This window comes from Neovison vison, chromosome 7 (genome assembly GCF_020171115.1).
Source record: "Neovison vison isolate M4711 chromosome 7, ASM_NN_V1, whole genome shotgun sequence".
NCBI lineage: Eukaryota > Metazoa > Chordata > Mammalia > Carnivora > Mustelidae > Neogale > Neogale vison.
In genome coordinates this window covers 132,022,594-132,033,472 of record NC_058097.1, presented here as the reverse complement: position 1 = coordinate 132,033,472, position 10,879 = coordinate 132,022,594, and the positions used below count along the sequence as shown (strand labels likewise).

Genomic DNA, 10,879 nt, shown 5'->3' with positions numbered 1-10,879 from the left:
TTTTCCGCCACTAAGTTTTGTGGTTAGATAGCAACTTATTATTTTATTAGGCAACAATAGATGACTAATACATCATGAAAAACAAACCAAAAAAAAAAGGCAAAAGGATGATTCCAGATTAAAGGAGAACTAAAGGAACATGACAACCAAAGGTAAGGTATTGCTTTTCACTGAATCCTGGAAGGGGGGACATTGCTGACAGGATTTTTATTTGGAGGATGACTGGGGAAATTTGGATAACATTTTTGAATTAACGTTTAAGTTTTTGGGTGTGCTGATGGCACTATGGTTAAGGGAGTTAATGACTTTGTTCTCAGGAGATGCAAGCTGGACTAGTTAGGTGAAATGTTTGTAGTATTTAACACCTTTCAACATAAATTTATGGAAAAAGATAAAGCAAATGTGATTTAATGAATTTTGGTGAAGGTTATGTGTTTATTATTCTATTCCTTTGGGGTCTTTTAATACTTTTTTAAAAGATTGTATTTGAGAGAGTGAGCGAGAGAGAGCCCGTGAGTGAGGGGGAGGGGCAGAAAGAAAGGAAGAAGCAGACTCCCCACTGAGGAGGGAGCCTGATGCAGGACTCGATCCCAGGCCACTGGGATCATGATCTGAGCTGAAGGCAGACGCTCAACCAACTGAGCCACCCAGGTGCCCCTACTTTGGTTTTTTTATACATCTGGATAATTTTAAAATAAAAATTTGGGAGGAAATGTGCATGCAACTTGAGCCAATAATTACCTTCCAAGGATTTATCCTAGTGATGTAACTAGAGATAAGCACAAAGATGAAACTATGGGAATTTTTTTTTTTAAAGATTTATTTTAGAAAGGAAGCGAGCACGGGGGGGTGGGGGAAGAGGGAGAGGGAGAAGGAATCTCATGCAGATGCCACCCTGAGCACAGATCCAGACATGGGGCTCTATCTCATGATCCCCTGGGATCACAACCTCAGCTGAATCTTAGAGTCTGACGCTTTGCCAACTGTACCACCCAGGTGACCCATTTTTTTTTTTTTTCAAAGAACTGCAAGATTTTTATTCATCTTTTTTATCATAGTCAAATGCAATTTTTACATGGATATTTTTGTGTCATTCTTTATATTTTTAGATCTATTTTAAATATGTTCCCCAAATTATAAAATTCAATTGTCAACTATCTAAATATTCAAGCACTGAAAGAATCATTAAGTTATATCAATACTATGAAATACTATTTTACCATCAAAAATGATGTTGGATATGAATATTATCAGTATTTTTTTTAAACTAAAAGTTATTTATTTTCCTTTTTTTTAAGACTTTGCAGATAGGGGCGCCTGAGGGGCTCAGTTGTCTGGGCATCTGACTCTTGGTTTCAGTTCTGGTCATGATCTCAGAGCCTTGAGATTATTCTGTATTTCCTTAGCCTTCATCTCAAAATAGACTCTCCTTCGATCTTATCCTTGGAGAGAGCAGCCTGGAAGTGCGTACTGAGGGCACATCAAGACTGCAGTCCCTGCTCCTTCTCTCTTATTTCTCTCACATGCTTGAGTTTTCAAGTGCTCTGTGGCTTTCTCCTCTGGAGGAGCAGCGCGGCAGGAATCTGCTGGGTTTGGAGACTCCAAACAGGACCATGCGCCAGAGACAGAAAGTCATGGTCACAGGCCGGGTGACCTTGGAGCACGGCCGGAGACCAGGGAGACAGGAGTGATTGAGCGCTTTACTCTGAGGGCGCACTGAGGAGTGGGGCCCCGGGCTCTCAGCTCCTCTGGGCTGGAGTATCATCAGTATTTTCTTAAAAACCTACCCAAGTGAGGGATTCCTGGGTGGCTCAGTCGGTTAAGCTTCTGCCTTTGGCTCAGGTCATAATCCCGGGGTCCTGGGACCAAGTTCCACATCAGGATCTTTGCTCAGCAGGGACCCTGCTTCTGCCTCTGCCTGCTGTTCTCTCTGCTTGTGCACACTCTCTTGTTCTCTCTCTCTGACAAATAAATTTAAAAATCTTTTAAAAAATTAAAAAAAAAAACTTTAAAAAGAAGAAAAAAACCTAGCCAAGTGAATAAAAAGCACATAATAAATCACCAGGAGTAGCGTGATCTTATTTTTAGAAAATGTGTGTAAAAAAAATATGTGGAAGGATAATTCCACAAGAAATTCCACCATGGGGCTATTTCTGGGTCATTGAATAGTGGATATTTTTTCCTTCTTTTTATTTGTCTGCATTTCCCAGTTTTCTTCAATGAATGTGCACTGACTTTGTTATACGGGGAAAAGGGGGTTATTGTTTTTGTTTTTGGTGCATAAAGGTGGTTTATTAAAGCATAGGGATAGAACCCATGGGCAGAAGGGGCCATACTGGGGTTGTGAGGAGCAACTGATTTTACACTATGGGGTTGGGAGAGAAAGGGAAAAGGGAGGTTTTCTTTTTTTTTAAGATTTTATTTATTGATTTGACAGAGAGAGATCATAAGTAGGCAGAGAGGTAGGCAGAGAGAGAGGGGAAAGCAGACTCCCTGTTGAGCAGGGAGCCCAATGTGGGGCTCGATCTCAGGACCCTGAGATCATGACCTGAGCCAAAGGCAAAGTCTTAACCCACTGAGCCACCCAGGCACCCCTAAAAAGGAGGTTTTCAAAATAACTTTCATATGCTAAAGAGGAACTACAAGATAACAGAGGCCTTGCCATTGTCAAGCTCAGGTTGTTTTTTCCTCTAGCAAAGCAGTAACATTAGGTTGGGAGCTTCCTGGAGGAATAGCACACGTGTCCCACCCAGAACTGGGAGTGTGAGCGAAGGTTTCAGGGTGGCAGCTTATGCTTTGTCTTCAGTTAGCTTCCGGCTCCCTCCTCATTTGCCCCTGAACAATTTTGACCCTTAAATCCTTAAGGTTGCTGAAGGTGGAAGGTCTCATCTTCTGTGATGTCTTCCTGCTGAATAGGGGTGTAGAGAGGTCCCTACATATGGTCAATATTGGTTAGATGGGGAACATATAGGGGAGTTATGAAAGGGGAAGACAGCTGAATCCAACACAGACGACGTATATGAAACTTCTTGAGTAGAAGGGATCATCTATCAGCTGGAAGTGAAGGAATCTTGAGAAAGGGAAAAGACAACAAAATAAGGTTAATAATGGGAAAAAAGAAGCCTGACAAAAACACCCATTGGTAGTTCACCATAATTTTCCTCCAGTCCAGGAGTTTTAACCAACCATTAAAGGAAAGAGAGGGGTCATTTAAAGTGCAAATTTGCGCATTTATGTCAGGTAGAAACCCAGAAGTGTTTTGTGGTGATCTAGAATGCATACACAGCATTCTGTTTCCATGCTGGCACAAGGATATTGTTTTGAAAAGATGACCATGCTGTTTCATTTTGGTGTCGTATACTTGTATGTAAACTGGTTTCTGCCCTCACAAGAAAAGTCAGGTTGACCTCGTTCATGTCCAGAATATGAAGTGTAGACATAAAGTGAACCTGGTGTGGTTAAAAAAACAAGTCCAGTTTCCCCAACAAATTAACACATGGGTGAGTCCTAACCAACCCTAATAAATAGAATTTCTTCTGCATAGTTCAGCAGGACAGTCCAATCCAAAGGTGACCCTTCAGTCCTTCCTGTGCTCTTGCCCCAGACACTGCTGGGTCTCAAAGATCCCTTTGTGGGAGTCCCTAGCGGGGTTCCTAGGTTTTCCCCTACTTTTACTTCTTCCTCCACTGCTCCTGGAACACCCTCATCCTGACGTCCGCTCTTCTGGACCACTATGATTCCTGGCTTCTGCAGGCAAGGAGCTCCTGCTGTTTTTGCCCACTGACCTTGTCAGTGCCATTGGCTTTCACCACTGCCACTGCCCTCTCCTGAAGATTACAGGGCCGTCTTTTCCCCCTTCTCAGAATGATTTTATTTATTCATTTGTGAGAGATTGAGATTATAAACATGGGGAGCAGCAATGGGAGAGGGAGAAGCAGACTCCAGGCAGAGCAGGGAGCCCGATGCAAGGCTCACTCCCAGGACCCTGAGATCATGACCTGAGCCAAAGGCAGACGTTTGATCAACTGAGATACCCAGGTGCCCAAGAACTTGCCTTTCAATTCTAAACTGTGGCCCACTTCCCAGCCCCTGAAGGCATATGCAGGTAGCTTGTGCTAATCTCCTTGGCCGGAGCACCTCAGAGTTGTCAAAACGCCTTCACCTCCACTTTCGCATCTGATTATCACGTCTACTTTGAGGTCAGGCACCCCCATTTGAGAGAGAAGGGGCTGAGCACAGCAAGGGACCACAGAGGGCCTTTGCTCCCAGGCGGCTGTTGGTATAGCAGGTGCATGGGCTTTCCAGATGGACCTGGGTGTGAATCCTGCTTTTGCCATTTATCCACCACTGGGCGTGAGGTGTATTTTTTAATTTTCTGAGTTTCCTAAGCCATGAAATGAAGATAAAAGTATTTAGCTAATTGGGTTTGATAAAAGTTAGTGGAAAAGGGGCACCTGGGTGGCTCAGTTGGTTAAAGCCTCTGCCTTTGGCTCAGGTCATGATATCAGGGTCCTGGAATCGAGCCCCACATCGGGCTCTCTGCTCAGTGGAGAGCCTGCTTCCTCCTCTCTTTCTCTCTCTGCCTGCCTCTCTGCCTACTTGTGATCTCTGTCTGTCAAATAAATAAATAAAATATTTTTTAAAAAAAAGTTTAGTGGAGAAGACTAGATGCTCAGCAAATTTCCATTTTCATCCCTCAGATCAGAGTTCTTTAGGCCACATTCGGCAGTTTCTCTTAATGGAAACATCCCAGCCCCTTCCAGCCCAGAGAATAACATTCTCATTTTTTTTAAAGATTTTATTTATTTATTCATGAGTGACAGAGAGAGAAAGAGAGAGAGAGAGAGAAGGCAGAGGCAGAAGCAGAGGGAGAAGCAGGCTCCCCTAGGAGCAAGGAGCCTGATGTGGGACTCGATCCCAGGATCCTGGAACAATGACCTGAGCTGAAGGCAGGCACTTAACCATCTGAACCACCCAGGTGCCCTCATTTCTGATGAGCTATGTTAATTACAGAACAGTTCATTGCTGTGAAAGGCAGGTGCAGTTGGAGCTCCTATGAAGGACTCCTTAGCTCTAACAGGAGCATATGCTGCTGTCGCTTGCTCACAGTGGAAGTCACCCGGAAGCCGGGGCCCCAGCTGTGTGGACCATTAGTTAGCAGAGCTGCCAAGCTGTGGGATGTCAAGAGCAAAGGCGAGGCTGCCTTTGAAGGCGGCGGGCACAGGCTTGTCATCTATCAGACAGCAGCTGAAGACAAGCGGGGATCCAACAGGTTCCCTGTGTCACTCAGGTCCCAGAATACTGTTCACACCACAGTTAAATTACTGTGCATTTGCATAGATGATTTCCCCAGGGGAGTTCAGAGAGACCACCTGCTCTGCCCGTGGGGGTCCTTCCCGGGAGGTGTGTGGGGAGGCCTTAACGTGGTGCTGGCTGTGGGATGGGCAGGGGGTGCGAGGGCCTTGCAAGTGGACAAATCCCCCCAAGTATACCCATTGTCCCTTCCTGGGAGGAAGAGGGGGCGGGGAAGTGCTGGCTGGGCCTGCAAGGACCCAGGTCCCGCTTCAGCTGGCCTGTGAGACAGCGTGCAGGATGGAGAGGCAACCATGAGATGGAACCTTCTGTGGGCTTCCGGCCCGGAGCCTAGGTAGCAGTCTGGGCCCAAGCTATGACTCCGTCTGAACCCAAGCTATGGCCCAAGATGAGACGGGGTGAGGGTTAAAAATCGAGCAGGTGGAGAATTTCCGCCGTGTGATAGCACAGCGGATGGAGGGAAGAGGAGCTTGGAGGCAGTGAGCCAGAATTCAGGGATGAGCAGTAACTTTTTAAGGGATGTCTGTGGCCACTGGCAAGACTGACTCATGACAGTCGAGGAACCAAAAACAGAACCCGATACTTGGTAGCTTCTCACCCAGTTCTGTTGACTGTATGGGTCAGCCTAGGGAATCAAGAATCGACTTGCTGTTTCTCCTGAGACCTGGTGGAAAACTCTTGTCCCTCCTAGCCTCTCCAGGCCTGAAGAAGGACATTCAAGAGATTATTTGTATTCTTTTCTTTATGCTTGGGGAACTGTCGTTAATCCTCCAAGGTACAAGAAGAATCTAAAAGATCTTCGGTCCTCATGAACAGTAAGTTCTACTTCTTTAAAAGAAGGCCAGAATTTTCCTCAGATATGCTCAAAGGATTGAACAGATGGATTTAGGAAAAACAGAGTATTTCCTATTCGTTGGGGGTGGGGGAGGAGTAGGGGCTGTAAAAACCTGTGTAGGATCATGGGATCTGCCACTGGAACGTTGCCATTTAGTGACTGCTAGAGCAGAAACACCACCAGCTCATGTTGTTGACAGTGTAAGGTCACACAGTGACACATGGGGGCTTTGCTTCTGCCTAAAAGCTCTCAGTTTCCGAGTTTGGCGAAAAGGCATGCGCAACGTGAACGTTGGAGTCTGGTGCAGACGAGTTCATAGAGAGAGCTAGTCCCACAGCGTCTCCTCCCTGGGCTCTTGCAATTTGTTTTTGTTCATTTATTCTTTATTTGTTTGAGCCAAATTCAAAATTATAAAATAAGGGGCACCTGGGTGGCTCAGTGGGTTAAGCCTCCACCTTCGGCTCAGGTCATGATCTCAGGGTCCTGGGATTGAGCCCTGCATTGGGCTCTTTGCTCAGCAGGGAGCCTGTTTCCTCCTCTCTCTCTCTCTCTGCCTGCCTCTCTGCCTACTTGTGATCTCTGTCAAATAAATAAATAAAATCTAAAAAAAAAAAAAAGAAACAAAAAAGAAACAAAATGATACAATAAAACCACCTTCTATTATTTTATTAGATCTGATTCCTCACCAGCCTGCTGAATCTTCCCCAATCTTAATTCTGCAATAAATATTCAACATCTATTGAGTGTCTACTCCATGCCAGGTACTTTGTGGATCACCCTTAATTTCGTAACAAGCCCAAAGGTAAGTATTACTAACATCTTCATTTGATAGGCTATGAAACTCCGGCTCAGCAGTGGCTCACCCGAGATGACACGCTAGAGGCAGAGTTTGACACCGCTGTGTTTCACTCCCAGCCCATGCCTTGTCCAGATTATAATACATTGCATTAGCCACTTCAATGAGGATGCCTTTGACATCTTCACTCAAGCCGCTAATGGAGGTCATGAGCCTGGGGCCAGCGCCTGGGACTAAGCACAAACCCTACTACTCGGAAGCTTCCTCCAGGTCACCATCTTAGCCTAGCCATGGTTTGAACCTCCCTGGTGCTTTGCTTTTCCTATAGATTTCTCCATGTTGAGTAGGAAGGGGTCATGGCACTTCATGGAGGGTCTTGCCCAAAAGAGGTACCTCTACCTCCTACCCTCCTTATCTATTGGTTCAACCTAATTCCTTTGTTAAAGAAAGACATTAAATTTGTCCTCCATCACTTGTAACTTAAGGAAACTATGCCAAAACTTATCATGAGGTTTTCTTTTCCTTTCTTTTTTTTTTTTTTTTAAGATTTTATTTATGTGACAGAGAGAGGGAGATCACAAGTAGGCAGAGAGACTGGCACAGAGAGAGAGAGATGAAGAAGGAGGCTCCTCACCAAGCAGAGAGCCTGACTCGGGGCTCGATCCCAGGACCCTGGAATCATGACACCATCCAAAGGCAGAGGTTTTAACCCACTGAGCCACCCAGGCGCCCCATCATCGGGTTTTCTCTTCCAAGTTTATGTTCCCTGCCTCCCTCTCTCTTCCTTGTCTTGTTTTACTAAGGATTTGGGATATCTTATATGGAAAACCTACAACATAATGGTAAGGCACAAATAAGCACTATTAAGCAGGGCCCAAGAGTTTTAAAGCAGAATAGGAGAACTGACCAGAGGCAGAAAATAAAATCCAATTATGCAGACTGTAAAGGTTTTCATAGTTGATATGGCTGAGCCCAAAGCTGTTTGAGACCTGACAAAATTCTTATCACAATGGGGGAGAAAATTTCATGCTGGGTACTCAGGAGGAAAAAAGTCTTTTTTAGTATTTAGTTTTATAAGAAAATAATCACATCCTGTTTTGTTAAGAATACTAAAAGCAAATATGCTCACCTTTAACTCCAAAATATTGCTTGGAAGATCCACACCTGTCAGAGGCTTGCACAATCCACTTTCTTCCTCTGCACAAAATGTGGAATTAATTCAGCTGGTTTCTAGTACTTTCAGCAAGTTTTACAAGTTCGCAAAGAGGCTTCAGGTGCTACTTAAAATCCCAAGGGAATTTCTAGAAAGAAAAAAAGACATTGATTCTTCTTACCAAAAAGGATTATATGCATGGGCTATGATGTAGGAGAGATGTTAGGGTTCGAAGCCGATGGCCGGGAAAGAATTCTTGAGACGTCTTTGGTGCAAAAAGGTAATTTTATTAAAGCACAGGAACAGGATCCCTGGGCAGAAAGATCTGCACCAGGAGCATGAGAAGTGGCCCATTATATACTTTCAAGTTGGGAGGGGTAAGTCTCTAAGGAATTGGGAAGCAAGGTTTCCAGGGCCTTGAGGGGGCTAGCTCTTGTTGGGAAAGGTCCTTTATTACTATCTACTAAGACCTTAGTCAGGAGACCCTTCAGGTGGCTGTCAGTGAGCCATATGCTTGGGGGATGGTTGCCAACACGTATCTTGGGGAAGTTTCTGGTGGAATTTCCGTAAGTTAAAGGCTAGGTGGGTCTTTTGCCCTTAGCAGGGTGTCAACAGTCGAGGCAGTTGAGTCCCTAGAGGAAGGTCACTCTGCCCATTTCAAGGACTTGTCAAAGGGCTGCAGGTAGTAAGGAAATTTTAAAATTTTCTTCTGCCTTTGTTTCCCACATCAGGCTATGCATCTGTTCTACAAATCTGAGCGCCTGCTCTATGTAGAACTAAATGATAAGCCTAGACTTTGAATCAGTCTTTAAAAATGTTAAGGGAAATTATGTTACCACAATATTTTATAGAGAATATAATTTACTGCTCGAATCAAAAACGTTGCAAGCTCTGCTTCTCTTTCAATTGTGAAATGTAACATACGAAGCAGCACATACAGTACCCATACGTGATTGGGTTATAATTACAAGGCAAATGCCCATGTGACTACCACTCTAGTCAGGAAAAAAAAGATCTTGTCAACACTCTAGAAGCTCTCCTCGTGCCCATTCTCTACCACGAATGTCTCCACCCAAAGAGTTAACTACTGCATTAAATTGTGTAAAAATCATTTGTTTACATTTATCATTTTATGACCAATGGGTATAACCAAATACCATTATTTAGTTTTGCCTATTTAGAATCTACTATGAAGGCATCATACTGAGTGTCATTTTTCATGCCGTGATCATCTGTGTATCCTGGGGCACACGTGGGCATATTTTGCTAGAGAATATGGCTGGGAGCAGAGCTGTGGGGTCTTGGGTTCATGGGCACTTTCAAATTTACTGAATACTACCCAGTTAGTGGTGCCAATTTATACTCCCTGTCCTGGCCACCTTTGGGTAGTGTAAGATATTTTAATTTTGCCAATCGGGAGGATATGCAATGTTATCTCCTTAATTTGCACTTCCCTAAAGACTGACTTGTTGATGGATAAGCCTTTTATTCTGCATTTGGATCTTCTCATTTGCAAAGGCCCTATTGAGCATTTTTCTCTCCTCTTCTCTTGGGTTGTTCTCTTGCCTTATTGATTTATAGGTGTTTGTCATATATTCTGCATTCTATTGTGCTACTGGTTTTATGAGATAAGAGTAGCTTTCTCCTCTCAGTGGCTTGCCTTTTTATTCTCTTTATGGTATTTTTTGGTTTTGTTTTGTTTTCTGGTTTTTTTTTTTTTAAGTTCTTCATTTAATGTGGTCCAATTTATCAAACTATTCCTCCATTATTACCTTTTTTTTTTTTTAACCTCTTGAAAGAATCATCCTGTATTCTTTAGAATCCTGCCTTCCCCATGGAATAAACTTTGTATGGTATAAGATAGGAAGTCAACTCCATTTTTATCCATATACAATATCTTGTTGTCTGAGCACCATTCACTCTAAACACTGACCTTGTCCCATGAACCCACAATACCTTTTCTGTGGTGTCCGTGTTTCTCTGCCCACATATTAATAGATTTATTTCAGAGCTCTCTACTCTGTTTTATGGACCTATTTATCTCTCCCTGCACTAAACCACAGTTTTCTTTATAGCAGGAAGTTTGTTACTTTTTGCCCCCCTTTAGCCATTTTGCCTAGCTCCCCCTGCCCCAGTCCCTGCCTCTGGCAACCACCAATCTATTCTTTGTATCCGTGAGTTTGGGTTGTTGTTTGTTTTTCGATTTCACGTATCAGTGAAGATCATGTGCTATTTACCATCTCTGTCTGACTCACTTAGCCTAAAACCCTTACAGTCTACCTGTGTCGTTACAAATGACAAGATTTCCTTCTTTTGTACCATCTCCCTTTTTTATTTTATGAATCTCGTTAGGAATTTGTCAGTTCTATTAGTTTTACAAAGAATCTTTCTGTTATATGTGTGCTTTCTATTTTATTAGAATTTAACCGTCTCCTTTTAAAATTTCTTTGGGCTGTTTGAATGCTTAGATCTTTAATTTTTCAGCTTCCCTTCTTTTCTTATACACACAGGAAAAGGATACATTTTCCTTTGAGTCTTGTTTTAACTGCATCTCAAGCTGGATACATTGAATTTTGTTAATTTTCAGTATAAAACATTTTCTAATTTCTGTTATGATTTCTTCTTTGATGCATGACTTATGTGAAATTTCTATAGTTGGAAGGAAAGTTGGACTACATAATCTTTTGGCCACATTAGTTGTCCTTTTTAATGCTTTCTGATATCCACAATTGTACGTTATCTCTTTTGATTAAAATATCTCTATCTCACCAATAGTCTCAGG

General features: G+C 43.2%; 1 long non-coding RNA gene across 1 annotated transcript; it reads right to left on the bottom strand.

The window, feature by feature from the left end:
* Positions 1-2,907: 2,907 nt before the first annotated feature.
* On the bottom strand, positions 2,908-8,338 carry LOC122914066. The gene is made up of 3 exons (XR_006385767.1): positions 8,279-8,338; positions 8,074-8,141; positions 2,908-3,070 (listed from the first exon to the last, which is right to left on the bottom strand). It is a non-coding gene; the product is annotated as an uncharacterized LOC122914066 (long non-coding RNA).
* Positions 8,339-10,879: the final 2,541 nt, after the last annotated feature.